Raw genomic sequence first — 18,858 nt, 5'->3', positions numbered from 1 at the left:
AGATACTTAGATATTTTAGAAGATAATTTTGATGCCACAGATCTTTCCCCCCCAGTGTTCAATGTCTTTTTGTTTTTCTGGATTATAGTTTACTCCTTCCATATGCCACCATTTTTCTAAACACAGAGGAAGGAGAATATATATGAAAAACCAGGGCTCTCTATTCTGTTTTCTTCTCTCTCATAATTTCACATATTTGAAAGAGCTCAGTTCTTTCCCTGTTGACATTCATATGCATATAGTACCAACATTTTGGAATACTTGAGCTTCTTTCATTCATCCTGATACCCTATTAAATGATCTATTCCTTCTTCTTCCATCCAATTTAACCGCTTTGTGTATTGTCAACTCCGGGGTCCTCCCAAAAAACACTATGGATTTGGATGATAGCAGAGCTTTGGAGTCAGGCAGAAGATCTCCTCCTAATTATCTCAAACATAACCAATGTTCACTTCAAAAAGTTCAAACTATATGAGCCTCAGTTACCCATTCATAGACCAGAGTTAATGATAAAAATTTGTGAGAATTAGAGATGCTTCATTCCATACAGAGAAAAGAGAGAATGCATGAGTTAAAAATACCTGAGGAGCATTACAAAAACTGACAGTATTAAGTACAATGATACTTAAATATATTAAGAAGAAAGACTGGGAGACATGGGTGAAGTGGTATGCATTTATAAACAAAATTAAAAAAATTATAAAACTTTAAAAAAAAGTAATATGACACATGATATTATCTGACCACAATGAATTACATTAGATATTAATAAAACATGATAAAACAAACTAAGGGAAAATTTTGAGAACAACTCATTTAGTTGTCTGGGTCAAGGAAATAAAATCAGTGGTAGCTAAAAAATATTTAGAAACTGATGAAAATAATATCAAATATAAAATTAATAAAATACGAAAAATGTATAACTGCCAAGAAATTTTATAACTAAAGTAATTTCATTGAATAAGTTATGTTAAAAAGATAAAGTAATCTATCAGACAAAAAGCTTGAAGAATAGTAGTAGTAAAATAAATCCAAATGAATAAGATGTAGGAAACCATTAGGATGAATTTAGGAATTGCTACATTAAACAATTAAATATTAGCAATTAAAGACAGGTTTTACAAATGACTATGGACAAAGATACATAATACAATGACTCAACAAAGACTCACCAAGGTTCCCAAAGGGTATAAAATCTTAAACAGTAAATTCAAGGAGAAACAATATTTTGACCTATCAGCTTCAGATTCTTGGTGAAAATATAGCCTGATCCAAGAAAATTCCTGAAGTCCCTCTTGGTGAAACCAGAATAGCAATTAGTGTCTGACATATCTCCAGAAGAATGCCACCGAGTTCACCAATGAACTATATAGAGTTTATCCCACAAAATATATAGTTTATGTATTGAAAATATATTATTTAAAATGTTGATACACTCTGGGGTGTCTGGGTGGCTCAGTCAGTTGAGTGTCTGACTTCGGCTCAGGTCATGATCTCATGGTTCATGGGTTCGTGCCTCAAGTCGGGGTCTGTTGCTGACAACTGGGAGCCTGAGCCTGCTTCAGATTCTGTATCTCCCTCTCTCTACCCCTCCCCCTCTCATGCTCTGTTTCTAAAATAAATAAACATTAATTTTTTTTTAAATGACATACTCAAACAAGAGGAAAGACAGAAAATCACAAAAGTAAGAAAGATGAATACATAAATCCAAAATACAGACAAAACCTTTTTTGTTCAAACTGTTTAAAATTACACAAAGCATGGGGCACCTGGGTGGCTCAGTCAGTTAAGCGACCAGCTCAGGTCATGATCTCATGGTTCATGAGTTTGAGCCCGGTGTTGGGACTGCAGCTGACAAGCACAGAACCTGCCCGGGATTCTCTCCCCCCACCTACTCCTCCCCCACTCACTCTCTCTGTCTCTCTCTCAAAAAAATACAGAAAGCACTTAATAAAATCATAAATTCAAACAATAAGATGTATAGAATAAAAATCAATGCAAACATACCCCTTCACTGACCCTCTATCTACATCCTTATTCCAAATCTAAGAATGCATTCCAATGAAATAATTATGAGAATGTACAAAAATAAATCAAAAGAACAATAATGCTAAAAAAAAAAAAAAACCAAAAAATATATATGTGTATCTTACATAACAGTGCTAAAGAAGGATATTACTTTAAGACCTAGAGGAAGTGATATGATGCCTCTCGATTTTCAAAAACTATTTTATAACCATATCTTTTTATAAATTGATTTATACATTACTATAATAAATATACATAACCAAAACATGTAATTTTACTATATATAACAAAAAACATAAAATTTTATATATAACCAAAAACATAACCAAAACATATATAACCAAAAACATAGAATTTTACTATATAGTTCTATATACCAATATAAATATATACACACACACACAAACATATAGAACCATATATATATAAGTATATATGTGTATGTATATGAATGTAACTGCATGAAGATAATCATACAAGGTAAGAGATTCAATGTCCCTGTCCTTCCTGGAGGGAAGAAAACCTCCTTATCTTTCAAGGTACCACAGAGATGTTCTGCTGCAGCTGACCCCTTCTTTCAGATCCTTTCAAAAAGCATTAAGTGGTGTGTGGGAGCCCAAGGAGTAGTGGGAAGTTGTTTATATTCACCAGAATACTCTGGAGTCTCTGGAAATGTTTGTGCCAGTCCACTGCCCCTTAAAGCAAGGAGTATCAAAACCAACACATTTTTAACCTTAGTTGAGGATAATGTAAATGTAGGCCACTTAGGGTAAACCTTCCTGGTGTTACAGCCACTAAGAACTTGGATTTCCTGCCTATATTAAATGTCAAATATCTAGGAACTTGTAAACAATAATAAAGAATTCATACAGCAAAATTCTACACAGATTTAAATGATATATTATAAAGCAATCTGCAAATCAATGTATAAAAAGATATGGTCATTAAATAATTTTTTGAAAATCAAGAGGCATCATATCACCTCCTCTAGATCTTAAAGTAATAGCCTTCTTGATCACTGTTATGTAAGGTACACCTATCATCTCTAATTCCAGCCATCATTGAATTGCGGCTTTCAACTATGCTAAGAAATGATTAATGAGTCCCAGATTTGGTAATTTAGTCAGATTTTGGATTAGTGGTTTTTTTCTAACGATATTATTTTAGTTTTCACTTTATTTCCAAGGAGTATGATAAAAATTAAATGTTAATATTTGTGATTCACTTTACACAATAATCCTATTTCTGTATCAGTGGAGAAGGTGCATTTTGCCAAAAGGGAATTGCACTATTTGGTGCTTTATATACATACTTTCATTCAACTGACCAGACAGATTTTTGAGGAAAAAGTTATGCAATTTTAATCAGTTTACACATACGATTTAGCCACAAATTAAGAAGTCTAATTTTCTAAAGAAAGTGTTCTTAAATATGCAAACTGGACAGGAACAATGCTTTTTGATACAGTTTTCAGTAGATCATTAACCTAGCTAATTAATACAAACTTATATTAAACACCTACTAAGTTTAAGATACTGTGTTTCATATTAGGAACAATGAATGAATGCAATGTGATCTTTATCCTCAAGGAGTTTAGAGTCTAGTAAAATTGAAGAGAGGTACAAACCTATCTGTAATACAAAACAGAATGTGCTAAGTATTTTGAGAGCTTTACAAATTGCTGTTACAGCACAGACTGTGCCCTTCGCCAATTTTTTCCAGCTGGGAGGATTAGGGAATGCTTTAAGAAAAAAGGAGTACCAATCATGAAAGTTGAGCATGCTTTGGGCAAGTGAAAATAAGGGAAAGGGACTCTAGTTTGAGCAGAAAGTTTAAAGTGGGGATCAGGAGCAGAAATCATTTATATGCTCTTAAAGAGCAGGTGACAGAAGAAGTATTTCTGGGAGACAGGGTTGAAAATGTAAGTTGAGACATGATTAAAAGGAAGCTCTCTTGCATTTAGTCTTGCAAAATTGCTTCAGAAAACACTTCGTATCTCATTCTTTTCTTTTATTACTTGAAGTGAGTTGCATTTACGGAAAACATTTCCAGGCACGGGTTTCATTGATAATGTTAGGTCTGCACTGTCTTGTTCTGTACTGATAAATAAATCCCAACTAAGAAATATTAAAATAAGATTCGCAAGTACAGACTGAAGATTTATGATTCATAACATCTAGCAGCTAATTTTAAAATTACTTTCTTCAGACCAGTTCTGATAATTTGCCAACTTTCTTCAGACTAGCTCTGATACAAAATTTTACTTGTGCAGAATTCTGAACTTGATGTCACCCAGTATTTTATTTACTATTCTTTTTCTGAAAACAAACTTGTGGAACTGAACTACTGATTTAGTCAACGCATCACTACTGTTACCTAAGGTGTTTCATATGCTACACAAGCTGCTTCTAAGCTTTCAGTCACAGAGACCAACATTTCCAACCTAGTAACTCTTCAGTAATTCTGATGCAATGGAATTTTCCTCTATTTTCCCTGTGAAGTACTGGAAATGTTTCAGGTCTTATTACCTCATCAATTGTCCTCCCAACCCCATTAAATAATGAAAAACAAAACAGTTTTTCATAGGCCTTCATTGTAATTGATTCTCCAGGGTATCTTTGCATTGCTCCATTAAAATGGTGTTGTTGCTATGATGGTATTTCTCAGCAGGGAGGTTCTAAATAACTGATTAATATGTAAAGCAGTAAAAATGTAATTTTTGCTGTTAAATTAGCCAGTGAACAGGACCTCAAAGCTGCTGAAACAAAACAGAACAAAATAAAATGTTTAAGCTATTCTCTGACAGAATATCATCTAAGACGCATGCTAACACACTAGGTAGCCAACATGTGTTCATAGCATTGTATGGTATAACCTATCAATACATAAATCACTATCAAATTCTTTATGTGGCTTTTAATTTGGGGGTATACCAAAGTGCTTTAGAATTTAGGACAAAGTCCTGAATGTTGTGTTACTTCTTTAAAGTGAGGGTTAAGAGACATTTATAATAAATCTTATTTTACTTAATCCTTTTATTTGTAGAACTCTTTTCAATCTTGCTAGATCTATAAAGCATTATTATGGTCTATTTTCTAATTTCTTCTTAATGTCTTATTTATACTTTTAAGAGAAAAAAGAAGAGTTGAGACCAGATGGTTTCCTTATTGTCCTGACTGACCAAACAAAATCAAACATAACTACTGAGACAAACAGAATAAGGAAAAAGCACATATCAACCTTCCCAACCCATATGTTCTAGATATCCTAGTTTTGCCAGAGGTTTCTAACAATATAGCATATGCTGAGAAAGTGTTTTCAGAAGAGAAGCCAACATGATCCCCCCTCCTGATGCCCCCAGTGGCTTCAGCACATGCACACAGGCCCTTTCGTGAATTCTTCACATATGCTTTCTGGTTTCCTCACTGAACAAGCACCAAATCACTGGAGATTTTATGCCCAGTGACTTCTCACCAGGCAGATTCTAATTTGGCAATGAGTTTAGGGTTCTCCTGGTGAGAAATCTGCTTCTGGCAGAAGCGCCCTCATTGATGTAGGGAGGTGTTTCCGCCCATGGCTCTGTTCTCTTTATACCAGGCATGAGATCACATCTGTTCCTAGGGCTCTAAGCCCAAGGGACCTCTGAGCGAAGAATTACCACAGAGAACTCTGCATTTTCTGGGTAAATGCAACCTCTTCCCTGTGTCAGAATGAATGCTCCTCGTTGCCTAATGACCCTGACATTTTATTTTCTTCTAGCATGAAATTTTATCTGAGATGTATAAAATGATATTCTGTATAAGAGAAAACAGTATAAATTACACTGTGGCACTTCATGCCATGTAGAAAAGTACATAGCAGACTTCTCTTGGGGTAATGTGACTCCAAAATCAGCAAGATGAGGTATTTTGGAAATAAAGACAATATCAAGAAAAAATTTAAGAATGAATAAGAAAATGTTTGCCTTGTCTATTAAATTTTTTCTCTGTATAATGAATTATTTTAATCATAAAAATATTCTTTAAATTTTTTAAAAATGTTTATCTATTTTTAAGAGAGAGAGAGAGAGAGCAAGCAAGGGGGCTGGGCAGAAAGAGAGAGGGAGATATGGAATCTGAAACAGTCTCCAGGCTCTGAGCTTTCAGCACAGACCCTGACATGGGGCTCGAACTGACAAACTGCAAGATCATGACCTGAGCTGAAGTTGGATACTTAATTGACTGAGCCACCCAGGCACCCCAGTCATAAAAATATTCTTGAATCAACTTTGAAACTCAGAATGTGTGAAGTTATTTAAAAGTGGTGTGAATTCCTCTGATACTCTCCCCTCCAAAGAACCCTGTGTTTCAACCTCTGTATGTTGAACACTCAATAGAAATTTCTGGCTTCATTTGAACAAAAATATTTGGAAAGTAACATCTTTGTTTTATGTTAAGTCAGCCTATAATTTTTAGGAATGTTCCTAAAAGGAAAATTAAAAAGAAGAAACTCATTTCTTTTCAAACTGTTAGGATAAATAGTGTCTCCAACAGCTGGTACCACATAGTGTTCCTAATCAAATCACTGCAAATATTTCCAATTCTCCATTTATTGTTGTACATGAGACAAGTGAATAATCCTTCCATTTCACTCCATTAAAGATACTTTGAATTTCCACAATATCAGGTACTGGGCTAAGCCTTTCCTTCAAGACCTCTTTATGAATTAGTAACCACTTGAAACATACCCTTCTCAAAGACGGAGACAATAGTCTATGCCGTTTCTTTGCATGCTTCATTTAAATAGTTTTGTATGTGTGTGAAAGAAAGATAGAAATATTTCTGAGAGAAATGGCAGACAAAGACTCAGCTGTGTAGTATGTGCGTGCAGCCTGTGGCTATTTTACAAGGAAATCTACCAGCTCTCAATAATGTGAAAGTCTTCTTGAGAGGCGCCGTGGCACAGCAAGTCACTGAACCAGAGAAATTCAATTTGCCTACTGTAAAGTCTGTTTTGTCTGTCTCAGAAAGCTCTAATTCAATCCAAAATTACTTTCTAGAAGCAGTCACTCTGGCCAAGGAAGGGTGTTCAGGGTCTGCAATAGGACAGAATACACCGGGCTAAAACTGTCAGAAAGCATTCAGCACTGCTTCTCACTCTTGGGATGTGAACCACAGACCCACCTGGAGGTCACTGATCTCTCCATGTTTTAGATCTATGTATATTTGTGATTGAATAACCTTTAGGTAACTTTTATCCTTGATCTAAGTTTACTCTAAAAGTGCCAAGGCAAAAATGGGAAACAGGGAAGATGGTTAGATTAATAATATGTGGATGGGTAAGGAAATATAATTCTGCTTGAATTCTATGAATCATATATTATTTACAGGTAGCTTTGAACATGCCTAGAGAGTTTTGAAATAGCACTCTAATGCATAACTTTGCGGTTAATCATCGAGCAAAGAAACTAATATTAGTTCATATGAACTAATTCAAAACTTAATTTTTCCCATAAATTTCATAGTTAAATTTATGTTATCAAAACTTGGGAGACTGTGTCAAATATTACAAATCATTGTCTAGAAATTATGACACTACTTGCCTATGATAATATTATTAATTTATCACACTGTCATGATAGAGGTTATGAGATATTCCTAATTCTTCAATCATTAACTAATTATCTGTCACATTCCTTAAAAAATAAAGTAACACAATTTTTCAGTTCCATATCAAAATTCATAAGTGATAAAGAATCTTAGATAATTTAGGCTTTCTGGAATCTCATAAGGCATTATAAAATGAGTTGAATTTGAGGACATTAATACCGGTAAGATTTTAAAAAGAACGTGTCCATTAAATAAAGGGTTAAAAACTGAAACGATATGATAAAAATGTACCCAAGCCTTTTTGCCAAGGGACAAAATAATTTGCCAAATACTGTATAAGAATATAAAGATGGGGGCTTGGCAAACATCTTCAAGACTCTGGTAAAGTATTTTTTAAATAACTAAAGGTATTTTCACTTTTTAATATTTGTAGCCAAATGTAAGAAACTATTAATTAATTATTTTTTAGTGTTTACTAATAAAATGCAATAAGATTATAGTTCTTATGATCATTCATAAACTTTAGTATGGAATAAACCCCTGGACAACTTATTTTTTTAAATGTAGATATATGGGACTGACTCCCAGTGATTCCAGTTCACTGGGCTGGAAGCAGATCTTGGCACTAAAAGCTAACAAGCAATCTAGTAATTATGATGCAGGTGATTATTTGAGTTCATTTGAAGGAAAAGAAAATCCTGCCATACAAATATCTAAAACCTATCTGGGATTTAATTTTTTAATGCCTAAAATACATACACAATGATCTTTTCATTATATGGATATCTTTAAAAGTGATGTGAAATATTTTTAAATATACTTTTGGAGAGGTGAAACTAGTCAATGAAGAAAGAGACTGGAGGTTAAAAAATAATCTATCCTTAAAACGCGGGATTTAGTTTTTTAACAGTCCTTTGCCTTTTAATAGGAAACTTTTGGATTTGTAGCAGTAGAGACATTCTTGTTACATAGAGTCCTGATTTCATGACTCATTTTTGTACAACCAAATCTCAACAGGGGTGCATGACTGGCTCAGATAGTATAACATGTGACTCTTAATCTCAGGGTTGTAAGTTTGAGCCCCTCTATGGAGATGGAGATTACTTAAAAAAATCTCAACATAATCAATAATTTTATCCATCTTCAGTGAATAATATGTTTCAGTATTCAGAGGAAAATTCTTGATCATAATCATACTTTCGATTTGAGAAGCATGAAGCCGTCAAGTGTTCTAGATTTCTATTTTAAACAGTCATTCTTTATTTTGTTCAGCTAACAACTGTGAGATGAGACTACATACCTCAGGAGAAAAATATTTTTTTAAGTTTCTAGTTATTCAAGAAATGAAAAGGAAGTATATGTGCTGGAAAATTATTAGCACAATTGCATATATTTTCCTGACACAAATCTAACAAAAGAAGTACATTAGCATTTCTTCATGTTTTAAAAATCAAAATTTTGTATTTTGAGAAAAAGAGAATTCAAGTGAGGGATGGGCAGAGAGAGAATCCCAAGCAGGTTCCAAGCTGTCAGTGCAGCCCATCATGTGGCTTGACCTCACCAACCACAAGATCATGACCTGAGCCAAAATCAAGAGCTGGATGCTTAACTGACTGAGCCACCCAAGTTTCTCTGTATTTCCTCATGTTTTATTGAAATTATTTACTACTCCAAGTATTTTCTATGGTGAAAAACAGATGAGAGTTAATAAGCTATCTAGATTCTCTGCTATCTGATAGGGCCATTATAAAATGAATAAATTTGAGAACACTAAAAACTTTACCATCTAACATAAAAAGAATACTTCCATTAAATAAGGGGTTCAGGATTAAGAAACAATATGATAAAATATACTCACTGTGGGACTTTGCCAAGGGACAAAATAATCAACCAAATAGAAATAGGTTTACTAGGAAATTCATGAAATTAAATTTTGTGCCTTCTTCCTTTCATGAGCCATTTCTAAGGTTTCCTTTTTCCCATTCTATATAAACTGCATACTTTAATTTTTGTCTTTTTCTACAGGAGGGTTGCCAAATTTTGATTTTTCAGGATCCAAGATTGTGTCCACCCCTGCATTTAAAGATACATTCTTAGAGTTGAAAGAAAAGAACAAAGTGCATTCCTCTGTCTCCATTCTGATAGCTCTTATTCTATAGGAGCCATTAAAACTTTTCTTCTTCAACATGGAAAACAGTATTTTGCATATGCATACGTTCAAACCAGAAGAAGAGGGAGACAGTTCTTTAAGAAAGGGATGAATTTGTCATTATTTTAATCATGTGCCATCATTTCAGCCCTGCAAAGCTGGGGTTATGATGATACCAGTGAGGGTTACAAGGGAGGTGTCAGCTGGGTTGAGTTCGTGTTAACCAACCTGCCATGAGATGCTCATCTCTGAGGGAATCCTGCCTTTGTGCTTCCTTAAGTTCCACTGGAGCCTGCATGAGGTGACAGGTCATATGCATTTTTTCAACCTATTTCCAAAGGCTAGATTAGCAACTATAAAAAGATATTACATGCCTTTAGGGTCTCTGTGATAACAATAAGACTTGGGAATGGAGAAGGTTTTAGCTGCATCCTCAGTAAGTCACACTGTCCCTCCATTCTAGCAAATTTCTGTTATGCTCCTGCCCTGACCACTTCCCTTATTTTCAATCTTAGAAAAACATGCAAATTGAAGTACAGTAAAAATCTACCTCATGAGAAAGAGAGTTGCAATGAAGCTAGGTGAAGTAGGGGCGACCCACCTGGAAAGTAAAAACAGAAACAAAAAACTGCTGCTGAAAATAAAAACAGGTAAAAGTTTTTAGTTTAGCTTTTTTATTTTTGTTTTAAACAGGAAAGCAGCCACTACAATAAACATTTCTCTAAAAGGACGGTATAAAGGAAGATGATTAGCTTTGGGACTGGATTTTTAAATTGTTTAAACCATTAAGTTGATCGAGTTCAGTAAATGTTTTCATCCCAATCCATATTATAATCTATGTGATTAGTGAAAAAGAACTGCTCACAGCTCAGACAGAAACGAAAGTTATCAGGTCATATGAATAATTTGCTTCTACAATTCCAAATGGTTTAAAATGTGATTTCAATCATTTAGCTATTTGCATTTGTATGCATGGCCATATACATAAAAACTTAAATATTTAAATAAATGTTTACTTAGCAGAATTTCAATATTCTAATGGTCTATTCTGCACTTGTCATCTGCTACCTGCTTTCCTGCCTCCTACATCCTCTTTAATAAAGGGGTTTGATTTTTACAATTGAACTTTTGAAGCAATGAGATTCATTTTGACACTGAGAAAGTCACTTACATTTTAGAAGCCTCACTTTTCTCATCTATAAAATGAAGGACTTATGTTACTTCTGATAGTCAGTCTAGATTTAAGAATATGTACTTTTGTGATTTTTTGAACTATTGGTAAAAAAGAAATCTTCAACTTTAGCCAGCATACTACAGCAACTACTTAGTATTTGTGGAAAGGATGATGTCTGTTAAGAGCAATTTTTGGCCATCTATTTTGTCTTCCAATTGTTCAACACTTTGTCCCTTTTGTGTGAATTTTGCCAGTTCAGGGGGAAAAGAAAGAGAAGAAGAAGTAGAAGCGGAAGGAGAATGAGAAGGAAAAAAAATGAAGATAATGGAATGAAGATAAGTGGAGGGAAAAGAGGGAAAAATATTCTTGCCATTTTAGTATTATTAAATACTCTATACATTATATATATGTGTGTATATATATGTGTGTATATATAGATATATGTGTGTGTGTGTATATATATATATATATATATATATATATATGATATTATTATTCAACTCAATCTAGGTACAAGAAAATCATTAGAAAAAAAGACCCTGAGGGGCGCCTGGGTGACTCAGTCGGTTGAGTGTCCGACTTTGGCTCAGGTCATGATCTCACGGTTTGTGGGCTCAAGCCCCGCGTTGGGTTCTGTACTGACAGCTTGGAGCCTGGAGCCTGCTTCTGATTGTTTCTCCCTCTCTCTCTGCCCCTCCCCTGCTCATGCTGTCTCTCTCTGTCTCTCAAAAATAAATAAATGTAGAAAAAAATTTAAAAAAAAAGAAAAAAGACCCTGAGTTGAGAAATCAAACTGAAACATAATTTGATAGGGCCTTAAAAAGTCAATGAAAAAATACACAACATTATCCAATTGCACTGAAGTTTTGGTTTCTGGAGAAATAGATTCTAGAACTGATTTTAATAATAGATGACCTAATTTATATTTTTTGTCCTCTTCTTCCTGAAACTCCAGTGTGGATGAGAAAATTGGCATTCAGTCAAATTGACTAGAAGTAATCCCTTTGATTTTAGGTGACAGCAAAAAAAGAAACTCAGTTATTTGTGTTTATTCTCATATGTCTCCTCTTTCTTATAAATACATGACTATAATTACCATAGTAGTTATCAACTCAAAATATAGTTTTCTGTCTCTCGCATTAGTTGATAAATTTTTGAAGATTGATCATATTTTACCTAGTTGTCTGGGCTAGTAAATATAATTTGTTTTTAATGGTATTGAATAAATGTATTAATAGACTAATAGCCATTTTGATATAACAATACAAATTACTAGCATTCAATTTAGATTATCAGGTTAGAGAGATTAATAAAAGTGTATGTTTGGTAATATATCATCTCCATTTGAAGTTATTGTACATCTCCACAAATTTGTTGGTGGGAAGTAAAAGTATATTTGAAGTGTCGTATTTTGTTAGAGCTATTTTTAAAATGAAACTATGTATACTTCATTCTCAGTAGTAATTTTTAAGGTGCTATGCCTAACTTTTAGAGGAAACTAATATCCAAAGAAAATGTATATAAATAGAACATGATACGTTTTCCTTATAGTTTTGTAATCAATTCTTGAATGAAAAGTGCCAAAAAACTTCCTTGAGAAGAAAATTCTTTTCCCAAGAAAAAGAGAAAAATAGATCTAGTTTACAACATGTATATAGCTTTACAGTATTATAAAATCAGAATTCACACATGTAATTATCCCAAATCTTTTCTTCTGCATTCATTTATATTATTTATATTATTGTGTAAATACCCTTTATTGTTTCAGTGTACAAAGGCAGATCTTTTACATACACTACAGAGAGTGAGAGATGTGTAGAAAACAGCGAAGTTAATGGCTCAAATGGAAATCAAATTATTAAGAAATTTGTTCTATTACTCTCGTGTTCTTTCTTTCAAGAGAATACATGCAATGATTACAGAAAACAAAGGTTCTTCAAATTGTGATACAGAGTGTTATTTATGGATCCTTGATTCAATACTGACATGGAACTCCAGAGTCTAATTTTTGGAAAATTAAGGGATGTTTCCCTCAGTTAATTAAATTCATCTTAGTTTCTTACTTCTATCTCTCATTCACTTATTTTCGTTTTTAAATTCTGTAAGAGGAACAATAAAAATATCAGCCTATAGTTTTCTTGAAATAAAATGGTAGCCTAAGATTCTAAATGTGCGTACTGCCTGCTAACTTTTATGAGATCTTCAATAGAAGCTGTTAGATTTTGAAGAAGAAATTTGGCCATGCATTTTCATTAACTAAGTTAGAGTCCAGCATAATAATTTTCTTTTGAATCATTCATTCTAAGAAAGTAAACTAGTAAAAGTAATATTACAACTTTCAAATGCAATAAGTCTCACTCCGTTATTCTCTTCTACTACCTCTCTTCTTTCCAATAATAATAATAATAAAATCCCTTTGAAAGGTACCTCACTTCCAAAAGCAAACTAAAAATGCAATATTAAAGATCTGAAGACTTCTCTTAAAGACTTCACTCATAGTATGTTACTTTTCTTTTGGTGGATATTAGAGGCCTACTGAAACTTTAAACTGCTTGTCTTTCATTTTCTCAAAAGAACAAATGATCACTAAACTTTTTTGTCATTTGTGTTTTAAAAAAGTGCACAACTATTTATAAACATTTTGGTCTTTCTGATTTTTTGACAATGGAACAAAACATAGAATCCAGCTCCTAGCACAGTAACTGGCCCCTCAAAGAAGATTAATATTATAATTGAATAAATAAAATATTGAATAAACATCCTACTATGCTTATCTTCCACACCAAGACTGTTGGCTTTATTTATTTATTTACTTATTTTTAGTTTTCTAACTGTATTGAGATATAATTGACATATGACAATGTGTAAGATTAAGATGTATAACAAGCGGATGTTATACACTTATCTACTGCAAAATGATCGCTAACATTGCCAGCTAACACCTCCATCACTTCATGTAATTACCATTTCTTTCTTCTGGTGATACTTAATATATACTTCCTCAACTTTCAAGTATCTATTCTCAACTTTCAATTATATAATACAGTACTATGATGTGTAATCACCATATGTACATTATTTGTTTTTTTAAGTTTTTATTTAAATTCCAGTTAGTTAACATACACTGTAGTTATTAGTTTCAGGTGTACAATATAGTGATTCAACACTTCCATACAAACCCTGGCGCTCATCACAAGTGCCCTCCATAAGTCCCATTACCTATTTCATCTGTCCCCCACCAATCTCCAATCTGGTAACCATCAGTTTGTTGACTTTAATATACCTCCTTTTCAGAGAACATACTCTGAAATTTGAAACTCTTTTAGCAAATGGCGTGTTTTGGTTTGTAATGTGTCATTTCTATTCCCTATTTGACTCCTTCAATTAGTAGGTGTACAAAGATCAACAAGGGGAAAGGAAAAACCCATTTATATTCTGTCTATAAACAAATAGCTATTCTTATGTCTTTACAAGGATCTAGAGGAAAGTTTTCTAGTAATAAATCAGGTCAATATAGTATGTATGCAATTTATACCATTAAATTGGTATTTATGATACTATATGATAGTGATGTTTTATGGAAAGTGTAACATACACTTTTCCTTAGTGTTCATTCAGTGGGAAAGGAGGGTTTAGAAAGACACGAAGCAAGAATACTTAGTTGCTTGAGATACTGAGGTACTTCAGGAAATAAGGGAGTTCCATTTATTAGTATCAATGACACTATCTTTTTTTTTTTTTTTTCATTCAATAGAAATTTATTTTATTTTATTTTTTTTTTTCAATTTTTTTTTTATTTTTTTATTTTTTAATATATGAAATTTACTGTCAAATTGGTTTCCATACAACACCCAGTGCTCATCCTAAAAGGTGCCCTCCTCAATACCCATCACCCACCCTGCCCTCCCTCCCACCCTGCCCTCCCTCCCACCCCCCATCAACCCTCAGTTTGTTCTCAGTTTTTAGAGACTGTCAATGACACTATCTTGTGGTTTGCTCCTTATTACTTTAGTTGATTTGCATCACTTAGAAATCCTCCTCTCAGACAGAATATGTTCCCTGCCTCATCGCTTGTTAAGAAGGTTTCCACTGCATTTGCCTTACGTAAGGACCAAGGGGTTTCGTTCTTCAGAGAGAGCTTGTTATTTATTAGACTATGGTTGGTTGCGGCCTTGTCATTTGAAGTCTGGATGTTAGAAGTTATTTTTGTCTAAGAATATGTTCACATCTGAGTTCAAGGGAAAAATATCTTTCACAGGAAGAAACATCTAACCCTTCACAAAGATTTAGATATATTATCTAAGACTGTTCTTCCCTCTCTCAATGATCCTCAAGACATGTTACTCTACAATCTCTCTATTCCTGGGGTTGCACACAGTAAGTCCATCAGGACTTCTTTTTTTCCTATTTGTTTTGTGAGGCACTTCATAGGTCTTTTCAAAAAAAAAAAAAGTCCTCCATTGGAATATTTTCTCCTTGCCAATTTCTTTTGCTAGATGTATTCTTCCTATTCTCTCATTGTGGAAATCCTATGGTAAATACTGAATTTTGTAAATTGACTCTTCTTTCCATATATTTTCTATTTTGTGAAAATTTTACTTTATCTTCTAAAATTTGATTTTATCAAACTTGACTATATTATTTTAAATTTCCATGAGCTTATCCTTTTATAGTTATTCCTTGTTAAAAATAATAGTTGTACTTCCATGGCTACAGGATCTTTTTTATCTCTATGAGGATATTACAGTTTTTAAGTTGTTTTTATTGCATTTGATCTCCTTTCTTAATGTTTGTTTGCATTAAATCCTTATTCAAACTCCTGGAGATTCCTGGTGACCTACTTTTCTTTTTAATTAATGAGACTTATTTTTAGAGCAGTTTTAGATTAACAGCAAAATTGAACAGAAAATAGAGAGTTTCCATATCCTACCTGGTCCTACACATGCACAGCACCCCCCCCCCCCCATCAACATACAGCACCAGAGTGGCACACATTTGTTAAATCAATGTGCCTACTCGTTTTTAAAAATAAAGTTCTAAAATATTAGAAGCTCTGTGTGGATATAGAATGGTGGGCTTAAGACATAATTGGTTGAACAGCTGGGTTTTTAACTGGAGACACCAAAATGCTAGTTCTATATGTCTTCTCTATAGCACAGTTCAGTTTTTTCTAGAAAAGTATCTTTCCTGGGTATGAAAACAAGCAGTTGTGTTTTGTGACTGTGTGGGAAAAGAGTTGGCCTAGATTCTCACCATTTGTTATGCAGACAAAGGAAGCATACCTGAAGGCAATAAATCCAGTGTCCTCCTACTCCAGTTGAATCGAGATGGAAATACAGCAGCTGAGTTTGGTTGTTTGTTTTGTAGCATTTTCATTGTAATTGATGATTGTAACTGTATGTGGTGAGATTAATGACTCCCCGAGATATCAGCTCTTAATCCCAGAATCTGTAAATGTTACTTTATATTGAAAAAGGGTCTAGGTGGTTAGAATTAAGTTAAACAACTTGAGATTTTTATAAATCTCAAAAATCTTGAGATTATTACACATACCCAAGGTAGGTATAAATGCCATCACATGTATGCTTATGAGAGAGGGGCAGAGGAAGATTCTATACAAAAGAAAAGAATAAAGTTATTTGATGGGGAGGCAGAGATTTTGATGAGAAGACCACAAGCCAAGGAATGTTAGCAGTCACCAGACGCTGGAAGAATCAAGAAACAGATTCTCCCCTAGTCCCTCTGGAGGCAGCCTGGTCCTGCTAAACCCTGATTTCAGCCTCGTGATACTGATTTTAGACTGCTGGCCTCCAGAACTATAATAGAATAAATTAGTGTTTTGGTAACCCATCAAATCTATGATAATTTGCAAGAGCAGCCATAGTTGAGTGAAATTTGATTAATTTGCTTTGGATTTCCGCATCAGATTTGCCTTGATTTCTCTTCCTCCCATTTCCATTACATTTGGTAAGTACTTCTGACATATTAATGTACCATTCTACCTTGGATATGCTCTGGTTGTTCTGAATAATTTTTAAATCTCTTTAGTTCCATCCTTCCCTCAAAAATAAAGTCTTCTGTGGCGCTTGGGTGGCTCAGTTGTTTAAGCGTCTGACTTGGCTCAGGTCATGATCTCACTGTATCCGAGATCGAGTCCCACATTGGGTTCTGTGCTGACAGCTCAGAGCCTGGAGCCTTTTTCAGATTCTGTGTCTCCCTCTTTCTCTGCCCCTCCCCCACTTGCACTCTGTCTCTGTCTCTCTCTCAAAAATAAGTAAAAACTAAAAAAAAATAAAAAATGAAGTCTTCTTATGCTATATTTATTCAGGTCCTGGTTTTAGTTGATAGCTAATATTTTGATAAAGCTATCCATATTAATTATAGTTCCTAAGTTCTCTGCATATGACCACAGCATTTCCTTTCTTATATTACTATACCCCAAAATGCCTCCAAAACTTATGGGTTCAAAAAAACATTTTATTTCATTTTACCTCTTACCATTTCTGTGGGTCTGAAATTTGGAAGTTTATTGGGAGATAGTTCTCCATGTCTCTTGCATTTCTGTCTTCTGTCCATCTTCTGAACAAGAAGCATTGACAACTTTGTTTCAATGATTTTTTCAAGGATGTTTGTATAGCAGTGAGCCTTGGATGATAGATACAGTGACCCCCTTTGAGACAGAGGGCACCTGTGTTTCCTGATCAGGGCAATAAAGATAATGTCTGGGAAGATTAGGCAGGTTTGTTAGCAGTGCCCTCATAAGACTAGGGAGGTGGGGAGTGTTCCTAAATTTGGATTACTCACCTGTGATGCAAACCTACTGTGTGTGCAACGTCTGTCTAGACCACTCTGTATCATTCATTTACATTTTTGGTAATAAGATGAACTGATGCCACCATGAAGTTCATGCTTCTAACTGCTTACTGTGCCATGGATAATAAAGTCCTTGGTCTCTTTCTTAGAAATGTTTTCTTCCAGCATCTATGAAATTGTAGTTGAGACTAACCTGTTAGCTTGTATAAGATCTCAGACTCTTCATAGCCCTTGATAGGACTCATTTGAGTGGTTCTGGCTCAAGACACCTCAGCTATTTGCAGTCACATAGTGACTTAAAACTTAGGGGTGCTGGTGGAGATCTTACTCTATCTTCATACTGTGCTAAGGTTCTCTATGTGCATCTCACAACTGATAGTTTGGGCTTGTCCACAGCATAACAGCATCAGGGCAGTGAGATTGCTTATATGGCAGCTGAAGACATAATAATGAATATTCCAGTGAGTGAGGTAAAAGATGCTCCATTGCCTTTTATGACTCTGCCTATGAAGTCACGAAGCCTCATTTCAGCAGAATTCTGTTAGTTATAAGCAGATCACAGGCCCATCTGGATTCAAAGGGAGAGGAAAGAAAATCTGTCTCTTTATGGGAAAGTGGCAATATGAATGAAAAACATGTGGGACTAGAGCTATTATTATGGCCATTTTTGGAAAATACAATCTACTATAGTGGGATAAGCATGGATGAAACGTAGAAACATCACAAAAGCTGCATTATTTTTACACAAGTTACATAAGCTTTCTAAATCTTAGTTCTATAAATACTATCATATAGTCCACCATGAATTCAAGAAGTCAGCTACTATTATCATTACTAGAAGTAACTTATTGTACTTTGAATGTATTTCTAGGTGCAGCTCTGTTTTTGGTTCTTTTTCTTTCAAACACCAGTTGTATTAGTCTTCCTGGACTCTAAGCTCTGTCTTTTTCTCTTGAAATACTTTCTAACTTAAATTTATTGCTGTATTTAACCAAGTTATTTTAAAAAATGCACTGTCTATATTTCTAACTACTTCTCAAATCTTAAAACTTTTTTAAAGAGAAAATTTAAAAATAAGATTGAACTTATAGTCAAGGCTCATTTGT

At 34.0% G+C, this 18,858-nt stretch overlaps 1 long non-coding RNA gene across 2 annotated transcripts in view; it reads right to left on the bottom strand.

Moving 5' to 3' along the window:
- The window catches only part of LOC132681108 (uncharacterized), a 274,965-nt gene extending 256,792 nt beyond the window's left edge, over positions 1-18,173 (bottom strand). For both annotated transcript variants that reach the window (XR_009610846.1, XR_009610845.1), the window contains exon 1: positions 17,744-18,173. This is a non-coding gene — a long non-coding RNA (uncharacterized LOC132681108). The remainder of the gene's footprint in view (positions 1-17,743) is intronic.
- Positions 18,174-18,858: the final 685 nt, after the last annotated feature.

This window comes from Panthera onca, chromosome A1 (genome assembly GCF_046562875.1).
Source record: "Panthera onca isolate mPanOnc1 chromosome A1, mPanOnc1 haplotype 2, whole genome shotgun sequence".
In the NCBI taxonomy this organism is placed as follows: Eukaryota; Metazoa; Chordata; class Mammalia; order Carnivora; family Felidae; genus Panthera; species Panthera onca.
This window is presented reverse-complemented; position numbering and strand designations above follow the sequence as displayed.